We start from the raw sequence: 26,674 nt of genomic DNA on the forward strand, positions 1-26,674 counted from the left end.
GTTGACCACAATCGAGAAAGCAAAGAACTGTCGATGATTTTCGTTTGATGCTCGCTGCGAGTGAGACCGGGCAAGAACTCTTGAGAAGAGGGTAATGGTCGAGGGCGACGTTCATTAATTGATCTGTGTATTATTATCGTTCGTCTTTCCACCATCACCAGCCTTCGGTCTCAGTCTGCAGGGTCTTGGAACTACATCTCTCTCCGGCCGAAGTAATCGATGTCTAACAACGAGGCGTGAAATGTTACCATTAAGTTCCTTGCCGCCGCCACTACCTACCAGCCACCCCTGCAGCAACCAACCTCTAAATTGAGGTTCTCTTCGCGTCTTGAAAAGTCGACTTCGTCTTGCAGGCGAACGCGTGCACATGGGCGTACATCATGCGCTGGCCGTGCAATGCTGCACTATGCCGCAGTGCTACGTGTGCATGCATGCAGCGGATTTAATAAATACGGGAATTAATTCGACGCTCGCAATGGCCAGGTGCCCGCACACACATATGCTGTGAAGAAGGCTTTTTGAAGCTATCGCACTTAGTAGTGCCAAGAGCGAGAGAGCGAGAGAAGGAAGAGGTGAAAGGGAAACAGGCGCGCGGCATATAATTTATGGTTTATCGATAATAAATTACGAGCGATTATAATTGATTTAACGTGTACTTGTGCGACCTGTATAAGGCTACGCCATTTCCTGCCATCCGGCCTCTTGTCGCTATTTTGTCAGCCTCGCGCTTGCTCCACCCTCTACGGGAGGGGTTGAATGTTCATCCTAATTTAACTACAACAAAATCGGTGGATTTTACCAACACTGACGCGGTATGGAGATGGCTTGCCGTGCGGTTCAAACTATTAATTTATCTACATGTTTATGGATGGGTTTATTTGTGCGTTTAAAAGGATTTTCCCTAATGGGACCCTGGGTTGCCGTGGGGTGATTCAGAAATCTGGTATGCTAAATGTTGGACTGCGTTGGTTATTTTTAATAAACCTGTTTTTTCGTTAACCTATATATTTGAACACAGTAAACGACCACAAGACCAAACGGACCTTGTTGCATAAAAACCTGTTCACCAAAAGCAGGGTTAAAAAAGATTTGAAGCAGCTGCAGCTCGAATCATCAACCAAAGTTTCCTAAGTTGAGCGAGAAAGGTTTTTGGAGATAAAATAAATATAGGCGAGATATGTTAGCTGTTTAGACTGGTTGGAAGCAGAAATCTTCAACGATGGTTGATTGGTTAGTTAATAGTGACATCGAGTAGTAAAACTTCTTACGAAGACGGTCATCAGAGTGAGAGAGTTAATCATGTTTGTATGTGTCTATTGTAATATTTAAATTTGGTTGAAAATGCTGATTAAGATGTCAGTTGAGTTAGCGTTGAGCTTGTGTGTTGTTGGACAGTGTTATCTCCCTATTGCGAGTGTCCCAGACGATGGATGAGGAGATGCAGTACGGTGATATTTACTACAAAGAAGCATCAAAGTGGAGAGATTTATTTCAGCATAAGCTTCTCGTATCTGAGATATTAACTAACCGGAGGCAAGATAGAACACTTTGATCTCAGCTATAGTCGAACCTATGTGTCAGTGGAGAGTTTAATAAGAACCAATTTCTGTTCCAAGTGTTTGATCGTTTAGGAGAAGGTTGTGTTCAGAAAGTGTGGTTTAGGTTTGCAGCGTCGGTTCCTTGAATTGCAACCAGACCTGGAACCCAACAGAATGTCGGATAGGGTCGGATGGACACTAGTGCTGTCGGATGGAGATCTTCGAGACCTCACGAAGAGGAGAATTTAATCTTACCGCTACTTTTTCAATGCGACTCCAACGAATTTCATCATACTTTTAGTAGAATGTATTTTTCTTTTTACGTTACTTTGGGAAGGGTTTATTCAACTTGTGCATCATGCTTTGTAAAAACATAAAAAGCATCGTAAAACAAGTATAGATTGAATTGTTGAACGTACAGAAAAATATGCAATTATGGATACCTGACTCCTCTTGTCTCAAATGTTTAAGTCTAATATAGAATGTTTTTGTCAGCAACAAGGCAACCCAATTCTACAGACCTTAATTCCTATGCTTTATGCTCGATTCTTCGATGTAGAATACCTGGCATGCTCGATTCTCAATTGGGGATACCTAGCTTGTGCTAAAAATAGCACTAAAGCATCCAAATAATTTCACCCGTTTGTACATGCGTTGCGTTGAAGAACGCAGTTAAGCAGCGGGATTTCACCCGCCTCTTTAGCTCAGTGGTAGAGCGCTGGTCTCGTAAACCAGCGGTCGTGAGTTCAAACCTCACAGGAGGCATCCTAAGAATGTTTGTGGCTACTTTTTTACTTGTTTTTGCTTCCCTCTAACACATTCCGATGCGTTTTTCACATAGCACTCTCAGCCCTTCTTCATTTTCACGCCAAGAACATCGTTTCCTTTTACGCTTTTGTGCGCACGTGTGCACTCGATTCATGAAATGCAATTATAAATTGTTGCCCTGTCATCGTGGCGTGACACCAAAATACTTTTAGCTGGGTTTTCGGTGATGGTGTTTGAAATGCTCATACTCATGCCTTTAAATGTTTCTTGTCACACACACGTAAGACAGTAGAATGTCACGTTACCTCACAAGATGTATTTGAAGCAAAAACTGGTTTCATAGTTCTAACTATATAACAAACCTGCACTTTGCCAATAAAACCGGCTGAAAATCTGTTCTCCGAACCAACCTCCGCAATCATCTCTTAACGCATTTAAGCGACTAAAGCAAAATGAGATGCAACATAAAATGGGAAGAAAGCCTTTGCCACGTGTGTTCTTTTATCGGGCGCATTTCGAACGAAGGTTTGTTGTTGTGCAACGGTCCTGAACCGCATTTCGGTGCTCGAAGCACACACACTCACACAACCCTCCCTGGAAGTCAACCAAGGCCCTCTTTCACACTGGCTTTCGAAGGACGTTCACGTTCCCGACGTTGTTTTGTCATACTCCGGCCCGTGTGCTTCACGCACCCTGCCGGCAGTAATTATGACATTTATATTATTTTGTCATTAATTTTAATATAGTTCCCCCTCGGCGTTCGAGCCGGGTTGTCGGCCTTGGTTTTAGTTCTTGTTTATCTTCCATTTCGTTTCCGACTTCCTTCGAACCCTCCTACCGCCCTTGGAACTCTGCCGATCTGGTACGTCCTCGCCATGTCATACGGTGCGGGGGACCAGAGTCTGTATCTCACTGGCAATTGGAGTGGCAGGAGATAATATCATCCCGGGAGTGCACCAACTGTGGACGCCCATTGCCCAAGCTTGCGTTTGATGATCGTTTTCGAAACGAGTAATTTATCAATCAGCATGCCACCCAACCGAAATCATTAGCAAAATGCTCTCTGCCTGTGTGTGTGTGTGACTTTCCGCATGTACGTTCCTTTGGTATGTCCTTCATTTGAAACAATTAGAGCGAAAGCGAACGCGGGTACGGTTAAATTCAATTTTCGCGAGATGCAAATGATTTAAAATTAATTACCCTCAACATCAATCGAGTTCGGCCACACACACACACACACGGAGCGTAATGAATAAATTCGATTCGCGGTTGGAGCGAACAAAATCAATCAATGTGAAAATTTAGCTAAAAATCGTTTGCGACTGCAATTATTTATGTTTGCGAGACTAAAAAAATATGCTAAAGGGGTTTGTGTGGAGGATTTTTTAGGCTCTTAGTTTGTGTATTATGGGGTTGCCTTACCAGAATGGCTGTAAATTTTTATCCATTTCAAAATTTTACTGCCCAAATCCTCGCACCAAGCCCTTCGCATCCTCGCGAGCCAATCTACAATCGATCGCTTTGCGCCTGTATTTATGTAAACTATTTCATTTTTCGAAGGACAAACATGCCGGCAATGAACGCAGAATTAGCATTTGGATTGGTGTTTCGTGCTCTCCGGGCCCAACTGCCAAGCTCGCTCCACATTTGTCACATTCCCGCGGCCATTTGTGCGAATGTCGGTCGTTATCGTGTCACGTACCGGTCGTAACAGTTGCTGGGAAGGAAGCGCATTTGCTTAGCATAAATAACAACGCGTTCGCGTTGTTGACTCTGTCTCGCTGGGCCTCCGGGCCGTCTGGCCGTTGTTGTGCGCCACAGGGGGAAGAGGTTGAATACATTTTTCAAATCACACACTCTTTCCAGATTATATTTTGTCCTCCCGCACGTAGCTGTGTGTGGAGGCTGTGAAATGTTTACCATTGGGATCGAAATTGTGAGGATTTTCCCGAATCCATACTAATCAGTGTTGGTAGAACGGTTCTTTTTTATTTTTTTAGTGGGTTTGTTTTATCAGACACGCGAGAATCAATAGAACCGCACGTTTGTGTGTCGTTTACTGACGTCGAATATGTGGTATCAATGAGGTTTTGTCCGGCAGAAGCAGCGGCCTGTGTATCAATCATCTCAGAACGTTTGCATGTGGCTGCTGGATGAAGCAGAGTATATCACGGTTCGATTGATAAACATAACGCTTTGGAGACGCTATGTCAATAAAGAGACTGGGTAAAATATGCACAAGCAGCGTGTGTCTTATCGGCTGACACACGTGGAACTGCAGGCTTTATTGTTTGTTCATCGGCTTTTCAAAGTCTAGCCTACCTTACGCACTGTGGTTTATTGTGAAATTGGTTTAAGAGTGAAATTACCCTTTTTTATTTGAACACTTGTCAAAGTCATAGTTAAAGTTATTCAAGGTGATTTTCCTTACTTACTTCTTCTACAACAGCTTCTGAGCCTTGGTCAATCCTATATTTTTCTACGTTCGGATGTTTAAACGTAATCTCCATGTTAAATAGAGCCTAACAAGCTTTCTCTGTCCGTGTGAACGGGCTATAAGTAGGCCACTGAGTTGCAATCAATTAATATTAATTTCCTATATTTTTATTTATTTTCAGTATAGAGCTCGAAATACGAAACAGAGTTGATTGGAGTAAACAAGGTAAGAACTTAGTATTGTTGATATTTTAAATCTGGATGATTATATGTAGTGGAATTTCGTCGGTAGCAAGCTACATTTCCAATAAAATGGATGATACTCGAAGGCCTTTCTCAGTACTCAGTAAATTTCACCAATCTGGTAATGTTTTTGTTTGCTTGCTATGAGAAATGTTAGTCTTCTATATGTTGAGTATGTATTCAACGCATAGAAAGATGTTTGCTTACTTACATACTTACTTATTAGGCCCTACAACCGCTTCGCCGATTTTTGACTTTCTGCAATAACCCTCGATACCGCTCACTGTTTAGCGCCGTCGACTTACAATCCATTATCTCGGCCATCCTGGGAAATGCATCTACGCCATCAATCGATCTCAATTTGGGACTAGCACGCCTCCTGTGTCCGTGTGGTCGGTCTAAAAAGACTCAACGGACTGGGTGCCATTCTTATGACATGACCAGCCTACCAGAGTCTGATGATTCCAAATGTGAGAGCTCTGAACAACTCATATAGCTCGTAGCGGCTCCCTCAACGTATTTCCAGGTTTTTTGAATGGAGAAGTGTCCTAGTCGCTGGGTGTGTCACCAATATATTGGTTTTCGCCTCGAGGTGTAGTGCCGTGCGCTCGATCTTTTGGTAAGTTTCTGCTACCTAGGAGAGTCTCAGACCGATGATGTCTATCTCATCAGCGTATGCTAGGAACTGGCAGTAGACGGTCCCCGAAGTTTCCACCTCCGAGACAGGGATGGCTTTCGCTAACGCCAGATTGATGTGAAAACAGACAAGCTCATCTGTAGGTGTTGGCCTTTGGTGGTAACAAACACCGTGAGAGATTTCCATCCACATTCACCTGACATGTGATGTTGAGCAAACGTGTTGGCTGTGGACTCAAATGTTACATAAGATAGCAATTCGGTGTTTGAAATTCTTGTAGTGAAATCAATATGGTATTAATGGTTGCGACAGATCTGAAAGGACCTGAAAGGACCAAGACTTCTTGAAGTTGCATGAACTCATTTAATATGTTATTTAACAAGAAATAAAAAATGTCCATATATTTTATTTTAATTGCAATAGTATAAAACATTTAAAAGTATTGAGGCTATATTTTGAACTTCTAGAAAAAAGCACTAGAACAACACTAGAACAGGACCGGACCTCACACAGCTCTCTCTCTCTCTCTCTCTCTCTCTCTCTCTCTCTCTCTCTCTCATTGACTCTTCCAATCTTTCATCGCATCGCTATGGCATGTCACTGCCATAAATAAAATCATACCGCGTGTATGTAATTCCGTGATAAATGCTTTCCAGCAACGAGTTTCGTTTTTTTTTGTTTTGCTCTCCTGAAGTCACACGTGTAAGTGCCCCAGCCCGTGCCCATCCGCAAGACCCGCAGGCCGAGATGCTTTGGCCGAGATTGTTGCAGGTTTTTGTTTCCTCCTTTTGCCCGACGAATGATAAAGGTAGTAGTCTTTTGCATGGTACGTGGTTTGCGGTCGTTTGCCCGCGGAAAAAGAAATTAGCCAGCATGTGCGCTTCTTGCCTAAAGAAAAACCCATGGCTGGTAGGTAGAGTCCGTGCTGCAGAAAAGCTATAAAACAATAAAGTACATTTATCTCGTGAATTCGCGTGGACGCGGCGGTTGCATGTTGTACGACGACGACGACGACGACGACCGTTTGCCGGAATGTAGACGGGTCGTCGTCGCGCGATATTTACCGCGGTCTGACAGCAAAATATGACAACTGCGTGAGCGTCTCCACGGTGGAAAAAGCCGTACCGAAACAACCATACCCTACTATCTACGGGTCCCGCATAAGAGTGAAGAACAGCGGGCCACAAACGTCACGAACTGGTGCACGCCGACCACGTGAATGGTATGAAATTGACGCGCACCATTGGGTTACATGATCGGATCTGCCTGTCCGAAAGGGGGTGTTTGCCTCCGTGGAAGGAAACAATGTGGCCGTTTACTGACGTGCGGCTGGTGCACACAGCCCAAGCACACCACTAGCACGAGCAACAACAAACACACATTCTTAGCCTCGTTTTGTGGAAGCTTTCGGTTTTACTATCGCGCCACCAGCTCTTCCGGCTGGCTGCTCTCATAACATTAACTCCCTGTGGCTGCGCAGTGTACCAAGTCTCGCACGGCCTCGTGCTGACATTATTTGATAACAGTGCGAAAGTGAAAAAACAAAACAGGAATGCCAGTATCGCTCAGCAGCCAGTGCTCGCACATGCCATGGCAGCGTTAATCGCGTATGGGGGCAAAAGGAGATGATGATGCCTCGCGAGCGTGTAGGACGCATTGTTGTAGACGAACTACTTGGTGGAACTAGGGACGGAATGCTACACGCGGGAACGGATTTCCCCGGCTAAAAGCGCATGCCAAGAGGTGGAACGCTAACGGCTAACGGATAACGCATCCAGCGCGACAAGATGCTCCGCACCACTGGCCCAGTATTGTAGTGTGTCGCGGTTGGCAGCGGCTTATTTTCATTTTCTTTCCTTCCCGACACGACCAACCAGCTCTGGTACTTCGCTATATCCCTGATCGCTCGCGCGCGCCCAGCAATCAAAGCAATCGCGGAAAATGAGCACAAAGTGGCGAACAAGCGAGAGGTGCTCACGAACTGGCTGACGATGCCGCGAGGCCTCCACAGTCGCCACCACCGCTGCAATGTATGTCTTGACGTTGAAGGCCGCGTTATTGTATTAAATAACCGTCCTCCCTCGCTTCGGATGATGATTATGATGTAGTACGTTCAGCAATCGTCGTGAACTGTTGTGCTGCTACTGCGGACGCGCTTCTTTGTGCGTTTGGTTAGGTGGGCATGTTTAAGTCGCTCGCTCGGAAGGCATGGAATTAACAAGTTTCTCGTAGATTGAAGGGTAATTGGCATTGTGTCTGTTTTGATAAAGTGCATACAGAGGAGAAGGTACAATGGTACTGTTCAAGCCCGGCGAACTATTTCCGCATGAGTGTGTGTGTGTGGGAACGGGAAGAATTTGCCATAGAAATTTGACATGTACCCCGAGGCAGACTGGCATCAACAATGAAGTTAAAATTGTTCATTAATTTCAGAGCGTAGAAATAATGCATACAAATTGAAAGAAACTGCGGTTTGTCTCTAAACTTTTTGCTTTATCACACAGGATGATGTAAGAATATAACAGACTTGCAGAGAATTAGATTTCATTGGTGATTGATTCGTTAATTGATGCGTTTTCTTTACAGTATATTATTCGTTTGATTCTTATTTCGTTTCGTACTTTTTGATCTTGTTCATTTCATTCATTCAGATGCCTACCAGCGCTTAAGGTGTCTTCTTTTTGCCCTTGGATAGTTAGCTGGAATCGAATGCCTATTTTGAACGCTTTGGAGGCCACTACGGGCTGATGCTATTCTATCTGAACTATAGAACGATGTATAAATCTCTTCTTAAATTTCAAATAATATCTACCGTACCTCTCTACAAATATCGTAGACTAAGCAGGAGTTGGTAAAGTCCGGTCCGCAGATAAAATTATGGTAGGTCCCGCATTTAATGCAAACCAACCACCAAAACACCAACAACTTTACTTGTGCTCCAACTTGGCCAGGGTTTTGGATTGTATAGAGCAAGGAACGTAACGTGATAGAAAAAGTCCTCAAAATGTTTAAATACATTATACTAAATACACGATTACTTGCAGTTTGTGTGCTATAGGTTTTAAATAAGCCAAGATAAGAACGAGAAGCAAGTATCAAACACTCAAAATAGTACTTTTGTATAGTCTGTAGTTTTAAGTTTGGAATGGCCTAACGACCTCTTAGGTCATTCCAGCCATTTATGGCTTACTAGACTTATTGACATTGACATTGACGATGACATTGACAAAGGCCCAGATGGGATTTGAACCTCTCTAGTTCTCTCGATTCTTAAATTTTAATCGCATACGTTAAATGCGTCAGCAAAGCAGATCCACAGCATCGGTTCAGTGATCAAAATGCCCTTCCAAGAAACAGTTAATGGCCAGGGTCAATACCAGTATCAATAAAGTTGAAACAGTTGAATAAAGAGACAATCGAATGGCCAATGGCTCATCGTTTACCTTAAAACTTTAGCTGTTTTGATAAAGTCTGCTTTTGGCGTTGGAAACCTGCAATACTTTATTATCATCACTGATGTAGCCTGCAGAGCCGTCTAGTTGGAATTTGAATCCGTCGGAGTCTTATTGGAACATGGCATTCCTTGGATTGTTCTGTCAAATTCACCTCGATCAATAATGTTAGAAGATACTTTACTTGCTTACTTATCAGGCGCTACAACCGCTTTGCGGTCTTGGCCTGCTGCAACAATCCTCGATACCGCTCACGGTTCAGCGCCGTCGTCTGCCAATCCGTTATCCCGGCCGTTCTGGCGGACGCATCAACGCCATCACTCCATCTCAATTTGGGCCTACCACGCCTCCTCTGTCCGTGTGGACGGCCTAAAAGGACTTTACGGGCTGGGCCGTCCGGTGTCATTCTCATGACGTGACCAGCCCACCGGAGCTTGGCGAGTCTAATGCGCTGTACGATAGTGAGATTATCGAAAAAGAATACTTTACTCGTCCTTATTAAGAAGAAAAACCATTAACTATCGTTAATAAACGAACCATTAAAGGAATGACAAAAACTGTGGTGGGGCAATAATAATGATCATATTTACTATAATTTAACTGAATTAAAAAAGGAAACTAACTTTGAGTGGTGGTACATGAAAACAAAAACCAACTAAGAAACCAATTTAATCATGTAGAACAACTTCAAATGACTTCTCTGCCATTCCTTATTCCAAAACTTTGCAGACCCTTAATCAACACGTACACACACAAACACTGACCCACACATGGTCAAATTCGAAAGCGATGCTTTAATAACACTTTCTTAAAAAGAACTTGGTAATTAAATAAATGCAATTTTCGTTGGCAAATGCCCTCTTTCACCGGTGGGGTCGTGTAGTGCGGGCCGAACGATTATGCCATCTGTTACTGGCAGCGCTGCTCGTTCGATGCTGGGCACCACGGCCAGTAGGTAGTTAGCCTGATTGCGACAACTTAAATGCCCCACACCATTGGGTAAGAATGCTGCTACCACCGCAGGAGAAAACGGGACGGAGCTGGGTGGGGGGGGGGGGGGCAACCCGCCATTACCGGGCAACAACATGGCCACTTACCAAGATACTTGTGAGTGGAAAACGCAAAAATAAAAACTACACAAACCAATCAGGAAATGGCATTTAGCAGGGAGTACAACTATTCAACCCCAAACTTGCTTGCCTCGCGTAGCACACAATTAAAGGGTTTGTGCGAAAGTGCTTCTGGGATGTTTTTGGAGTGGGTTGGCTGCTTGAAATTTGTCCGAATGGAAGATGTGTCTTGAGTAGCGAACAGCTGGTCCTCTGCAAGTTTGACTCACTTGATAATGATGTTCAATGGGTTTGTCTAATGTTGTCTTTTGCGCTGCTTCAGGCTTTTTTGCGCGGGATATTCGAGCGAAGTTAGTCCTTCGGCGTCTCCATTCACCCTGCAATTACGCCACTCTCTGTTGTGCAAAAACCATTCAACATTATCACCAACGGAACACGCATTGTCGTCACAATACCCAATTAGCTGTCGATTTTTAAAGCGTCGTTCCTACGCGGATACTCTAGCAATGGTTTGCGCAGATGTGCGAAGCCACTTGCAGCGATTGAAACCCGGAGTTCTTCTTGATGGTTACACTTCCGCTCTGTTTTGCACCAAGCTGCTCGCACCTAAAGGGAAGAAGCCGTACAGCGAGTAAAATTGATGCAATTGTTGCCCGCAGCCACGACATGATAAATTGAGTGCGAGTCTCACTCTCTCTCTCCTTACTATACCGATTATTTATTCAGTCCTGACATAGAAAACTGCAAACTGTCAGGGAGTGGGATTCGACACCACAAGGGCTTCCATTCTGTCGGAAGAAAAATGTCGCTCGACAACAATCATCGATATTTTTCGTCACCACGCGCGCACACACACAAACCACCGCATCGGATCTCCGGCGTTCCGGCGTGCCCTGTAGGGGAGACATAAATACCACACCACATCACTGGAATTACATTAGGAAAACTCGTTTGATAGACAATGTTGTCGCCAGCATCGCGAGAGAGTACACGACAACGCCCTGCGGTTCACGGACGCAGCTGATTTCGGGAAGGAATTAATATTCGTTATTAGTCAAACGATCGGAATATGTGGCAGGCTGATGCCACATTAAACCGGCCTAAAGAACGCCACACAGCAGCAGCACAGGGAAGCTCGGTATTTATGGGTGAAATTGTAGAGCCCGAAAGAAAGCCTCAAATTTAAAATGCGTGATGTGCGCGCTGGGAAAACTAATACATGTTTCCCACACAGCCGCACATGGCACACAAGCAATAACGGCCGCTTGTTGAGGTGGGTGGTGGGGGCGTAAATGTGTCAAGGGGGAATTGTAATTTATGGAAATGCATAACCGCAAACGAACGCCTTGCCAGCGGTGTCGGCTGTCGGGGAAAATAATCATGACGCAGGACGTGTTATGGTGGTTCTGCAGGGCATCACACACAAACAGTGGTGGTGGTGGTTGAGTGCAGAATTTCCGTCCGTGAACGAATAATACATTGATTAATTGTAGCGCTCAGCTGCAAAAGCGATGGTTAGTGGATGATAAGCGAAATCTCACAGGCATGTTAATGTGGGATAAAATTAGTTAGAAAAATGTTGCATTATGTATCTATGCTTTCGCGCGGGATAGGGCGAGGAATTAAGGAACAATGGAAGTCTTTAATTTGCTGCTAAGATGAGTTCAATTTAATGGTTTAATGATGTATTCAGTTTAAGTGCACTTTATTTTGTGAGAAAGCAAATTGTGAAAAGGTTCTTAAACTAACTGCAATTTTCTACGGTGATATGACTTCCTATAGCTACATTTCAAAATTAGAACATTCTGGATTCCAAAATGACTTGAACTAGTTTGTTTAAAAATATTGCACCTAAACTTTTATTATTTGTTGTCCGTTTTGTTCATCCACCTGACACATTTTGACAGGACAGGACTTTTTAGGCAACTTATAGACAGATGTATAAACATTCAGATTTTTCTTGAAAAGTGGTTGAAAGAATATTTCTTTTAAGATTTTTTCAAATTTATTAAAAAAATTCAACCTGCCGAAAACTGATACAGTTATCAATTTTTATTGTTGTTGCTATTGCTAACAAATTGTGACAGAAACAGCGAATGAAAGACATTGGCAAATGTCACATAGACTGGCATGTCATCTTTTAAATAAAACCAATAAATAAGCCTTTAGGAAGTCTGTCACTCCAGTTCAGTTGTTCTAGTTTTTCTGCTCTTAGTTATCTGGACTATTGGAACACTGGACCTAACTGAAAGCAATATTTGGAAATATTTATAAATATGTATAGTTATTCTTGTAAATCGTAGTCCATCTTGTATATTGTGAGTTTTTGTAAATTTTAGTTCATGTGGTACATTTTGAGTCGACAGTCGACAATCGAGTTCTGTTTTAACTGCAAATTATCCACTTCAAATCGAGTAGAGGACGGTCTCTGGACGGTCAGAGAGCATGTTCAGGCTAAAGGCCGAACTGTTGTAAGCAATCGAAATTTAGTGTATTTCTGTCATGGCCATAATGTTCGATAACCATAAAGGGTTATGATTAAGTTTTAATAACAGACTTTTTCTGTATCCGAAATTAAGTTCATATGTTAATATCTATTTTAAAAAATCGGACGCTACGTCACGTTCTATTCGGTTTTGTATGCGTGGAAAATAATTGTTCGGTCGATTATGACATTTAAATATTGTGGTTTAAATTAATCGAAACGGAAATTCTTATACTATTTTCTCACCAGAATTCTTCAACCGGAAATGCTAGTGAAGTTACTTAGGAAAGTTTGAATTAGTCAAATTTAATTAGATTAAATGTTGATTATATGCTGAAAATATTATAAAAACGCGCTACGTTTGGCTAACTTTTTTGTGGCAAAGTCTTGCATTCATGACACGAACATTTAGAGCGAATCATATTTTGGCTTAAATATTTCCAAATTGTCAGTATGAGTACGATTTCTAACCCAATGCACAAAAAGTGTTCCTAAATTCTTGCACTCGATTGGGCATGTTTTGATCTGCCTTTTCGAAAGATAATAAATCATTTAACCAACAAATTACACCGAAACGACCTTAAAACCCCATTAAAGGAACTCCGTCCCATCATGTCCAGCACTCGCACATATTTCGCAATTAAATCCTTCCCCCTAGTTAATAGTGCATTTACGATTGATTCCCTCGATATCCCGTCGAAATGTCTTTCCGCTGTGGATTACAACATCGTTGTGGTTGCGGTTTGCTCCACAAAGAACAATTTCACATCACTCTCCCGCTTTCCCTCTCTCTCTCTCTCTCCCTCTCTCTCTCTGCCACTGCCATGCACTGCGGTAAAACGCATTAAGGCATAATCCCAACCAAGACAGGAATGCCATTTCCTAATCTCAACTAGATTAATTTTTATGACCAACTCCATGCATCCACCCCGTGTATGTGTGTGTATGCGAGTGCGGTCGATCGGACTGTGGCCCGTACAATCGCATCAATCAAGCCATTTCATGAAATTCGTTTCCCGTAGAATCCCTGGCAAAGCAGAGGCCACAACCCCCGGGGTCGGGGCTATTTGGAATGCTGAAAATCAATCACTTCTCATCGATTTTCGGTTTCGGTCAGCTTCACTACGGTGGGCTCTGAAAGTGATGGGCACTGGATCGGGGAAAAGGGATGATGGACAGTCGGGAGACAATGAAAGCGAAATGGAGAGAACTAGAGAGAGAGAGAGAGAGAGAGAGAGCCAGAATAAAAGGCATGTTTTTTGCCGTCCTAACCGCACGCATGCTGGTCAGCACGAGGTTTTCCCATGCCTTGTTGTGGGCCGGTACACCGCGGCTTTGCTCCGATCGCAATGGTGAGCCCTTGTTTTATTATGATTGATGCCCCGAAGGCTCAGCGAATTGGAAGCAATCAGTCTCCCCGGATGAATGAAGCCATGAACACCAGACGCGAATGCACGGACAACGGAACGCGAAATCGAACGTAAACGCTCGGGGTTTCCGCCGCCGACATCGCCGTCCTCATCGCCATTCTTGGAAGCAAATCCGCTCGGCGAACTTGTTGGTCCAGAGCGCCGTGGAGATCGTTGTGGGAGCTTAAGCTCCGGGGAGATGAAAAATAAACAGTCGTGGAAAGATGTTGGGATGGGCAAATAAAATACACTGCAGTGAGAGATAAAAACACGCATACTAGTTTTTTTGGTTTAAATCCGACAGGACCGATCAACCGGAAAGAGTATTGAATTCGGACCGAAAACTCCAAACATGTGCCAGTTGTGGTCAGTTTGCGTGTGTGTGTGTGTCGGTGAGCAAAAGGTTAATTAGCATAAATTTATTAATCATAAATTTTATACTCTCCAAAGGCAAACCTGGGGACAAATAACGGGGAGGAGTTGTGGGCCCATCGCACAGTGGGACAGATAAGAGCAAACTGATGGACATTGCTTTTTTTTTCAAAATTTAGTACAAAATATGAAATTTACATAAGGGAATTGAATAAGACTGCAATCCAAATGGATAAACATAAGTTGTGAAAGTGATTTCAATCAATCATTTTGCCCGTAAAACATATTTCACTTTAAATAAAAAATCTATGTATTGTTCATTCTGCTTGTTTTAAACTGTCTGACCTCAGCCTCTATATAACTTTTATATTTTATGAGGTTGCTCGTGTTCGATATCTTGTTCCATACTTGGCAGAGAAAAACTTCTATTACACAAAACTAACCATTACCGTAATAAGTGAAAATACTTAAAAGTACAACAGCCCAGAAATGTAAATTTTTATATTGAATTATTCGAACCGCACCGTTCTCTGGATGAACTATTCTAATTCTAATCATTTTTTTACCAATACGGTGTAAAAAGTCATAACATGTGTGACTTCATTTTCGTGCAAAAAATGCACTCTGTTTAATCGTTTAAGTAATGGAATAATATAGTTGAAAAGGTTGTGCTTCTCAAAGACCCAAAGCCTCTATAAATAAACGAAAATAAGGTTGTGCTTTTTTAAAGGGTTATTTGAAAGTAATGTCAGCGTAATTAGTTCATTAAAATAAAGTATTTTCTATATGATTTTAATTAAGTTAAGCTCAAAATATTTGCACCTATACCCAACTTGCACCGCGACACCAAAAACCAACGGGTCAAAAAAGTCAAAAATCAAAAAAATAGTAAAAATTTTGTCAAACAATCGAAAAATAATCTCCGAATTATCATCTGGATAAACCTTTTGGTTTTCTTCCTAGTCAACTATAAGACTGATAGATGATAGATATCAATATAAATAACTTTAAATCTAACACAATTTTTTTTTTTGTAAATGTCCGCTCTTGGTCCCAAGGTGCGTTGATTCGAAAGCCACATCGCATCGTTTGATTGTACGAATAATTTATACAATTTCATGTTTCACTGCCGCATGTCCCATGCACAACAGCCCAACAGTGCGTGCCTTTAGCAGCAGGACGGTTATTATTATTATTATCTGATTTTCATTCATCAGTCAGACAGAAGGAAAATCGGCCGAATCAATTCCTTCAGTCACCTTTACGCAGAGCGCAGGGGTAGTTTGGCACCGGAGGTAACCCCGGGGAAGCAGGGAACTTCCATTCCGAGGGTGGTAGGGGCCAGCACACGGCGGGCACATGTATAATTCATCTTGCCATAAACATAAAATTACGAATAATGATCGATTGTTGGAAATAACAATAAACTATACATTTATTCACAAATTCCGTCCCCGACCTCGTTGATTGCCCGGGAACCTGAGCGGTCGAAAGCCTGAGCCTCTGGAGGAGGGACACACACAAACTCTCGATTCTCGGGATCATGCGTGCAGATAAGACGCGCTCGGAAGGGTGGAAAAGAGTCGTTAATTTTCCATTTCATTACACCCGACAACAAAACAACAACTTCCATTTTTGCTCCCATTTGCGCCCCGGAGTTCCTGCACGGTTGTTGTTGCACCGAACGGAACAGGAAGTTAAAGTCTTTATCACGGAGGTATGTGATGGCACTAGCGTTGCTCCTCAAACTGACAAACCTATCTCTGCGGGCCCTACACACCATGATTCGTCTCGCGCCATAAACGCACATGCCACGCTGCAAGTTGTTTATCCAAGTGTTCTTGGTCCCAGCAATACCGTCTTTCTTTTCGGGCACGCTGAATGCTCGTTTCGGTTCTAAGCTTCTTGGTGGGTGCATAACGTACGGCCGATAGGGATAGATAATAAGAGCTATAGTCAATTATTATTATGCCATCGTGCCACAACACAACCATCATCTCAGGACCACCATGCCTGTGACAAGGCACCCTTTGTGAAGCTGTAACGAGCATAAACTGTCCCGGAGAAAATGAGCACATCCAAATGGTCGACGAGACAGACATCTATCAGTTCACTTGTGTCAAACACGCACCGTACATGGCTTCGCTCTATAGGGAACTCCGAAAAACTAACGCACGGTCCGATAACAAAAGGATCTTTTCTGACTGGCAGGATCTCCCGGGACACAGTGAGAGCTGGTGGGCGATTGAAGCTGCCCGGAGTGTCTGGTGCCGGAGCCGTTTTGAAAGTTTGGTGTTTGGAATTGAGAAGAATGAAGATAAATTAAGATGAAATATGTCACTAGCAGATAGTGCGAGCGGCAGACTGGCAGACACGTACGGCACAGTCCCACACAACGACGACAGACAGAAAACGATCAAGCACGGCAGGGTCTATCGCTCCGGGGGTGCAGGGTGGGTCTAGCTGGGTGGAAAGTGAATTTTGAAAGAAAAGTGTAATCCTTTATACGTGCGAAAAGGGGCGAACCGCAGAACAGTCAGAGAGTCTGTATTGTTTATCGCCCTCGTGACGATGATTGTTTGGCAATGCTCGGAGAGCTCAACTGCGCTCTTCAAGAACTGAAAAGAACAAAGTACGGAAAGGGTTTTCCTCCCACTTTTGACGAGGCCTCTCTAAACACAATCGAGCAGTGGTAAAAGTTTTACGGCACGGAAAACTGCCAACTCTAGCGTTGGCGACCTCCACCGACGGAGTGCTGTTCGAGTGGGTCCTTAGGCTATATTCACGTCACAACGAGTTGACTGTGCCGTAAATGATGTGGCGTTGGGCAGGGCGGAGGCAGCACCCGGCTTCACGCTTCGCTTCACTACGGCGACACGACAAAACGACCGCGTTCTCAGACTGCCGCACAGAATTACCTCCAGCAGCGTACCATCAGAACGGTGGAACAGAAATCAAGAAAATCATAGACGCTACGCGATTGCACACGCGGCTCAGTGGGTTCCGGGTAAGTCTTGCCTCCTAGTGGTGCGTGCCGTCTCGTTAGGTTTACCTCCACGGGAACGAGCGCACGGGATATGCATTTTATGGTGTTTTAAAATTGTACTTTTAATTGAAAAATGTGACGTAAATTATGATTCATACCGTGCTCGTTGGAACAGATACGAGGAGGGTCTATGCCTCTGCGGGAGAGTACGACTTGCCGGTTTTGGGAACGTGGGATGAAGCGACCGTAAAGGAATAATAATGCTCGCTCTTCCATAGGGTTGCGGGATAGGATTAAACCAATATACCATCAGTTTCAGTTAACAGGGATTCTGGTCAATCCTGGACATTTCTATCGATACGTTAGATGGAAAAAATCAAAGCCTTATGTATATCACATATGCTAGTCGGTTACATTGAATAAATGATTTTTTTTATTGAATTTCCCGACATGGTATTTAAGTTATGCCATAAAATATGCTATCAAGCTTACTTTAAACTTACGATCGTCGATGCAGTTCAAAACCAGCAATTTTGTCATTGTAACGTGAATTAATTTAAATACAATGATTATACATCGGGGCAGCGTCGAAATTACAGAACCCGTCGTAAATTTTGTACCCATTTTCGCTGAATATCGTTTCCGAAAATACTGCAAGAAGTTCGCTTTCCTGATGGAATGAATAATGGATCGTCCTGTAATAAAACATGGGAACGGTGTGCCCAACTGTGCTGCTTCTTCTGCAACTTCAAGCATAACGAATACGGGTCCAGCTTGAGCAACTTGGAGATCGTTTGCGAAATTTAGAACCTAATTGCTCAGTCTAGTAAAAAGTACCGTCCATTATTGCAGGTCCATTATTGCAATCCATTGGCGTGAGAGAGAGAGAGAGAGAAGCAGCAGCAGAGATGCATTATTATTTTTGCTTGCCCATAGCCGTTCGCTTGAGCAGAAATCTTTGAAGCATGCTTACACAGCCAGCCAGCCTCCGGACGGCAAGAAATTTGAATGCCAAATGACCCTCAGGAACCTGCAGCAGCGCATACCATTTATCAGAATGTAGATTTCTAGCTGTTGGAACGAAATCTTCATCCGGGGTGGGATGGTTTTTTCGACTCGCTTGAATGGACGATCATGATGTCTGGGTGTGCCCTGGTGGAGAATGGTGTGTTCCGATGTAACTGGATCGTCTCAAAATTGTGCTCTACAGCTGTATGGACTGGACTGTTGTAATAAACTGGGCAAATTATTGTGTACGTGAATTCGAGTCGTACCCGTAGACCAACGCCAAGGCCTTCTAAACTTAGAAGGCAAGTAGAACTCTGGACGCTAGTCCAATGGTATGGGAATGGAGATAGTAGCTACCGTTGTGGCTATTTATTTTCCAAACAGTTTCTGGTCCGTTTCTCGCGAGCTGCATATGGTTTATTGCTCCAAACGGTTCATTGAATCAAGTTTCATTAAAATACGATAAACTTGTCATGTGCTGTGTCGGCAAATGGCGGCAATTTCTGTCTGCTTAGCGTATTTGATAAGGCTATATAGTTACGCGTTTGGCTTTTTACTAACAACTGTCATCATCTCTTCTCACCATTTTCAGAAACCATAAACCCGTAGAGCCTGAGTATTCCGGGCCCCGATAAAAAAACACACACACAAACATCATAGCAAAAGGACAACTTCACGAGCAACACGACATTAGCATGGGCAACTTTTCCCATCAAGCGAACCACGTTTCGCTGACACATACGTTCCCTTTGCACAGACACACGAACGACGACATCATCGGTGGTGCCATGTGTCTTGGCCGCACTTTAACATCACGTCCCCGAGAGTAGCATAATCCCAGCCGACTGGCTTTTTCTGTGTGTGTGGGAAGAGAGTGGTATCCTTGCCTAAACCCAGCACAGAATTCCATCCCGGAACGGAACAGATTCCAGTCGAAAGGCGCTAGGATTCCCATGCATGTGAACGTGCGGCAAGAAAGCAGCTTCAAGTTTATTTGGAGCAGCTAGTGTGGATAGATGAAAAAGCAGACAGGCAAGGAAAGAGGGGAGAAAATACATGGGGACACATACGGAAACTTCAAAATAAATACACGTACACCAAACCAGAGACTACTGTCCCGGGACTAGCATAACCATAAGCGGCAAAGGAAAAACATTGTTTAAACAACCAAAAATTTTAATTTTAAATTTCAATATAAGATCATAAACATTCCTGGCTGTCCCGCGCTGTCGGTGTCGGTTAGCTTGACTGGTGCAAACTCTATGAAAGCAAGTTCGCATGCAGTGGCATTCGCATTCCTGGTCCTCTCGAGCTCTTTGAAACTCGAACATCAACTCCTGGTCAAAGGGATGGCGAAACCGACCACAAATACAGTGTGATTCGGTAGAGTGCTTTGTACCGAAGCGCCACACATACGTTTAAATATTCCTGTTAAATTGTTTGATAATTTTAAACCGTAGCGTACTGTGCTGTTCCACTGCTTATTAGGTCCGTGTGTCAGTAAAGGCGGTTTTTGGAACAGATTGGGATTACAGAAATTGTTGATAGGTTTGAGTTTACTAAAACACCTTGAATTAAGCTGAGGCCTAAGATGAACAATGCTGTGTCATTTTTTTCATGCGGTGTTTGGATTAAATTCGTTGTCTGTATCGATTTCATCAAACAGTCCATTAATATTGGTAAAAAATTACAGTCAGGAGATGCTTTTCCAAGTGAAAAAATATGATGTGAGCAGTCTTGTCACTTAAGAAAACTTTAATTCGGCTATGGCGACAGTCATCATGAAGGAAGGCCTCAGAGGCCCAAAAAACATTAAATGGGTTATATTTCTCAACGAGGATAGCAAAATCAGCTTGCTTCAATGCTAGGAGTCACTAGACAAGCCATTTCCAAACGATTTAGTCCGAGTACTCTGCTAAAAACCATCGGAATACCAGCTGAAGCATATCCCTTGTCCCTTGTAGAATCCCTTCTATTCTCTTGATATGAACATCAGTAAATACCTTGACTGGTGGATTGTTTCAAAAGCTGCAGGATTTACACAACCAATCGATTGTCGTAAAGCACCGGAATGTTTTCAATAAACTGCCACTTAGATACCGTAAACTCGAAATTCGTCATCGTAAATCACAGAATGGCTGTGCGAATATCAACCCAGTTACAATAAATATGATTTATTGACAGTTATTTTTTTAATTTTTGGCTGTATAATTGGATTTTTAATATTTAAACATGGAGTTTAATATCAAAAATGAGATTATGAACAGGAACGTTTTTTTTTATTTAATTAGTTATTATTGTTATGGAATCGCTGCACTGCCTTTAAAAATTTACCCATCCAATCTTTTTCCATTATTTTTTTAATTAATTACAAGGTGCTTATAAATAATTATTTATAATTAATTTTTTTAGATTCGGTTCAAACTAGTTATGAGTTTCTAAAAACTTGTACAATTTTTATGTTAGTTTCATAAAAAAAATCTATTTTAAATAGCAGTTTTTGTACTGTGAGCTTAATAATTGCTTTCCAAATTTAAAATGCATAATAATCGCTCATAAGTAAACTTATGTATCTTATAATCAGAAACTAACTTTATAACCAAAATTTAAAATGAAATGATAATTTTTATTGTCGGCTTTTCTATGGCAATGTGACAGTGCGCGGAAACATTTAGGCTATTTACGAGCACCGATTGGCTGTTTAATCTGTTAAATAGTTTATTATTTTTAACATATTATGAGTGGCTTTCAGTATTAAAATTTTAAGATAAAATAATTATCTGCAAATCCGGAACTTAATTATTTGCGCACCTAATAAATTGATTTTAAAGCTCAACAAAACAAAATGTCCGATCGAATCGAAACAGTAATATTATTGTTACCGTGTGGTACAATAACAGATTGAAGCTTCTCCCACATAAACGCTGGGCTTCGCCGCGCAAAGAAAACGATGTCAACCCTGCCGATGCCGCAACACGGAGGCCCATTGTCAAGCTCAACCGGGATTGTGAAAAGAATTCTACTCGAAATATGTACAACCAGCGCACTTCTATCTCGGACAAATATTATTGCAGGCGTTGGCGAGGACTCGCCGTCACACATTCCATTTGCCGTCCATCTGACGCAGTGAAGGGCTCATTTTGTTGATTATTTGCACAAATGGCTTCCATCCGTCCGTCCATCTATCCGTCCATCCATTCTATCAATCATCCCCAGGCGATAAGGTTCTTGCAAAAAGGTAACCACAGCAACCGGGCTCATTCCACCTGCCCTGCATGCTGCAGTGCCGAGGGTCGGGGTCGCTTTGTGGCCAGTTTGCAGACATGTTGAGGCAGCATATACCACAATGCGATTAAACAGACTAAAAATACCCCTCGTAAGCACCAGCAAACGGCAGCGGCAGCGTCATAATCAACATCATCAACGAACGATCATTGCGAGCGGTCCGAGCACTTGCACTGAAAAAACATTCCCATCCACAGCAGCGCCCGTCCGTCCACAAAGGCACCGATGATGACTACCGCTTTTCACGTGCACCATAATGTGGTCATTTTGATAATCAGGCTGCTCCGTTCGTGGACAGACAAATGGAACAACACCAGAAACAAATTGCAGCACAAGCGAACGTCCAGAACAACTTCTGCGTTCTCATTTTGTAGATTTTGTTTTTCCCAGCGAGAAACCAGGTCGTGGATGTTGGTGTGGCTCAGAACATGAGAGCGTCACCGTCATTTCTCCCCTTCCGTATTCTAAAATATTGTTGCAATAAGCTTCCACTACAAAGTGGAAGTTTGATTGTTAAAAAGACATAACTTTGCGCCTTGCACTCCTTTAAAACATCATTTCCGTTTCGCTACTCTGGCCAAGCTACCGAGGGAAGCTAGCCTGCATAAGCAAACGATTTATTCATTATTTAGCCAGTTGTTTTCTATCATAACGCGTTACCCGGTTTCTGGCGATGCAGTAAAGTGCATTCATTGTCGACCGAAATGGACCACCATATTTATTCTGACAAAAATATATTTATCCTGCCGACAGCAAAAAAATACATTCGTTACGGTGCTTGAATTTCGATTTTTGTTGATCTATCTATCCTTCTGCTCTCGGGGACACGGCTTCGGCGAAAACCACTTACAGCCAATCGGGGAAATATAAATAATCGTCTCCCGAATCGTCGAAACGTGCAAAGACAAACAAACAATCGACCAACGAACGAACGAACGAACTGCAGGCCAATCCGACCGTACCGATCGATCACCACCTGCATCCCGTCAGCATCAACTTCTACGGGAGAGTGCATTTGCGCCGACTTCAGGCGGCTCACTAGCAGACTTCAGGAGAAAGTTTTGATTTGCGATGATGACAGTCGACGGGAGGTTTTTTTTCTTCTTCGATAGAACGCAAACGGCAAGTTTGCAGCTGCCGACGGTATCCTTATTTGGGTAGTAAAAAGAAACTGGAAGTACGGCGTCTGCGATTATGCTAATGCTGGAATAGATTTGCAGTCAATTTTTTTTTTTTTTCAAGATGGGACCAAATGGGCAGGATGGGATTTTCAGTGTTTGCGAGAGTCCTGCCGCCCCAGACGACTAATCGGCTTATACCAAGCTGAAGATGTATTTTTATTTTATTACCATATTTTGCATTCGAAATTTTGTTTTGCGGACCAGAGCTGCTGGCCGTGGGTGCGCTCTACTTGATATTCGATTGCGAATTATAGATCGATCGATGTACCTCCATCAAAAGGTTATTACCAACGGTGAGCTACTTGATTCTATCTCGCTCTTCTTGTTAAAGTTTTGGTCGTCAGTTTGATGAAGTAAGATTGTAGAATGAATAGAATCTGTCACACGACGAGCCGTTCCAACGCCATTTGGGTCAATTCCAACAAGAGAACCAACATTCCAGGGCGCCCTTTTGTGTTTCTTCTCGTTGATTGATCGGAGCCATCTTGTGTGCTACACAGCCTCAGCGTCTCGTTGTCAATGGCAGATCTATTCACGATTGGATTATTTTGCATCTCGGCACAGGCCCACGAAAGCTGCTACGGTAGCACTCAGCCTGCCCCAGTTTGTGATGGGGAAGGCGACTAGTTATCCCGTGCGCAGCGACACCGTCAACTTCAATAAAAGTGACTTGATTGATGCATTATTTCACACAAAGCCTCCGTTCCGCTGCGCCTTCGTGATAACTGAATTTAAATGTCCAATTACGTTCACTGACTTTTAAGAAATAGGAAAAAAGAAATCCGTCCATGTCGCTCGCGCGTCCTACGCCAACAAACAGAGGCCGAGTGTGGAACGGAACACGAACCTTGATTTAAATTGATTAACACACACGCCCGGGTATCTGCTGTGTTACTGTGCGGGTGGGGACACCGGAGAAGGACGGTACTCGCGTTTGCATCCCGAACATCGAACAAACTTCCGCCCTCGGTGTTCTGCCCGTGCAAGATCTGAGTTGGTAAGACAGCAAGGGGGGAAAAACCTGGTAAACCTAGAAAGGAACCGATCGAGCTGGAGGCTTGAGTCGTGCGTTCAGACAAGAACACGTCCTGCGGAGGTGTGGACCACAGGGCGAAACATGAGAACATTAATTTTGATTATCTTTTCTGCGTTGTTTCGCATGGGATCTTTTTTCTACTTCTGCGTTCGCCTGCATTGATCTTATTTTGCAGCTCCCAACCTCCGTTTGTCGTTTGTTATTTCAGTCGACAGGCGAGTTTCGCTAACGTCGCTTACGAGCAAGCGCCGAATGGAGCATTTACGCAGCAGGAGCGCGACCTCCCGAACCGAAAATCGTGTACTGCTACTCGCTGGGACTTTCAGCTGATTTCTTTCCATCAATGTGGAACTCGTTGTGTGTGATGCTCCTACTGATCTTTATTGCCACGGTTTCTCTCATGTCGCGACAGATTCTATTCACCCTGCTTCTTCTGTTCTATGCTAAGGGAGCCGTCCCGTACACAACATCCACGGTAGCTCTCACGCTCTGCGGGGTTATCCGGCTACCGTTTGTCTCAATTGTTACCGACGGCTTTGACAGTGCGTGGCGGAAGCACGGACCGAGACACACATAACAGTCGCAATCACAATTTGGGTTATGATTTTATTTATCCCCTGTCGGCATGATTTATTGCTTGCGCTCGCTCGAGCCTGCACGGCAGACGACTGTGAACAGCTTGCACTTAGTTAGCACCCGTATCCGCATGTGTTTTTGGAACCAATGGAAAATAAGACCAATAAGAGTGTCATCAGACAATTAAGCGAACGCTTCTTATTGTTGGACACGACTTGCTTACACATGCCAGGGTAAGATCTATTTAAACAGCTGTCGATCTTTCCAATTTTTAAGCTTGTTATACAATTAATTCGCTTAGACCTACTAAACTAGGAGCGATTGACTAAGCACAACATAAAAACGAGCAAGCAGTAATAACCTACTCAGGGAAGTTTGCTTGTTGCCTGCAAGCGATGAAAAGTCCTGCGGACATCCTTATACATACTTATCAACCGCTACAACCGCTTCGCAGTATTTACCTGCTGCAGAAGTTCTCGGTCTTGCGCTAGACCTAGTACTGTACCCTGGCCTTTCTAGCATTCACATCAATACTTCATGAATGTTAGGGCTTTTACAAGCAGAGTCGTCCGGTGTCAGTCACATGACATGAACAACAGAACCTGGGAGTCCTGGGACACTGTCTTTCCACTCATACAAAGTCCAAACACTCCTTTGAGCAACCTCCTCTTGATCCCGGGTTATAGGTGTTTATCAGCATCGGGCAGCGTCCATGTCTTGCAGGGTTGCATGTATGCTGTGATTCTTAATGTTGACTTCGTCCAGCTCCGTCCGTCTCGACAGGTACGCATCGCACTGTAACACTTTCCCTGTTTTGGACCTTAAACCCCAAACCAGCGGATATTTCACTGTCCAAAACCTGTCGCAATAAAGAACATTCAGCTGCTTGTCAGATAGTGCAAACTTTTATTGAAACCGAGCAACAATCATCTGCCTGCCAAGCGTTTTTTGCTTGAGTTGGATTCATTCCGCGTTCCCGAGCGCATTCCGGGCAAAAGTATGCTCCTTGGTTGGATGTTCCCGAAACGCTGCTCGTGTCCGTCTGCTATGGTAGTCCAAGTCCGGGGAAGGGGCGAGGTTTTACAGTCCACGTCGCGTCAAAGCATTCTGAACTGGAATGAGGTTACGCCTGGCGCTGGCAGCATCCTTGAACTGTACACGGGCCGTTCCAGTCATACCACGCAGCTGTGACAAAACCAGACTGTTGCCGGCCAATGTGACTCTAGCGGCGCTCGCTAACAGAATGGTGGCCAGGACCGAGAGTAGTACGAAGATTGCTTTCATCTTGAGAGTTGGGAGTTAGTTCACGGCTAGAAGTTCGACAGGAGTGTGTTCCTTAGTTCGTGAGGGGCACAGATCGCTACTTGATCCATTCGGCCGTTTGAGGGCGGAATTTATACCGAAATTTGAGGCTCGTATGTGAGACAGCCATACACAGAACGGGATGATCTAGCAGGGTGACGCACAAACATTTGCATGCGCCAGGTTTGAAGGACATTGACGTAAAAACGTCGTACAACAGGTTGCATTGTACGGAACTGCAAAGTGTGGGGGCAAATGGGGGTGAGGGCGTACGAGGAAGAGAAATGGAAATCGGAAATGGGTAAAAACAAGCATCACAAACATGTGTGTAAACTGTTAGCAAGGAAACAACTAATTGGATTGTTGAAGTCATGGACATTTAATATGTTTGATGGTAGCAATGACATCACTAGAAGGGTTTCTCGCGGATTCGCAAGCAGATTATCATTCTAAAATTGCTAATTCAAACTACTTATCCATCAATCACAAAAATCATTGTGTTCAACAGTTTCTGCAAAGATCAGAACCTTAACGATCTGTTTCTTCTCTAGCTTGGCCGGACAATGAAACAGATAAGGTCGTCCGATGGAGGCTTGCTGAAAAATTCTATTGGTCAGTTGAAAGTCTCTGGAATCGATCTATCATGGCCCTGCCGACGCAAAGACATTTTTCATGAACATATGTGGACGGCAAGTTATTTGTAACAATGTACTTCACGTTGAGGATCTTCTGCATTGTTTTGGACGAATGCTCTGAACCATGGATCCAAGTGTTGTAACAATAAAGACTCGGTTTCGCTGTTCAATGTCTGCATCTCCAACCAGAATCTGGCTACACCATCAGGCCTAGATATTCATATTTTTTCGAGAACTTATAAAATGTGCTAAAAC

At 43.4% G+C, this 26,674-nt stretch overlaps 1 protein-coding gene and 1 non-coding gene across 8 annotated transcripts in view; both read left to right on the forward strand.

Moving 5' to 3' along the window:
• Positions 1-26,674, forward strand: part of LOC118506872 (mpv17-like protein) — a 149,639-nt gene that overhangs the window by 91,642 nt on the left and 31,323 nt on the right. For 5 of the 7 annotated variants that reach the window (XM_036044610.1, XM_036044612.1, XM_036044613.1 and 2 more), the window contains one exon: positions 4,925-4,968. The gene's annotated coding sequence lies outside the window, so the exon portion shown is untranslated. The remainder of the gene's footprint in view (positions 1-4,924; positions 4,969-26,674) is intronic. The other 2 variants (XM_036044611.1, XM_036044616.1) reach the window with 1 other exon arrangement.
• Positions 2,232-2,303, forward strand: Trnat-cgu. Its single transcript has one exon. It is a non-coding gene; the product is annotated as a tRNA-Thr (tRNA).

Source organism: Anopheles stephensi, chromosome 2, assembly GCF_013141755.1.
Source record: "Anopheles stephensi strain Indian chromosome 2, UCI_ANSTEP_V1.0, whole genome shotgun sequence".
Classification (NCBI taxonomy): domain Eukaryota; kingdom Metazoa; phylum Arthropoda; class Insecta; order Diptera; family Culicidae; genus Anopheles; species Anopheles stephensi.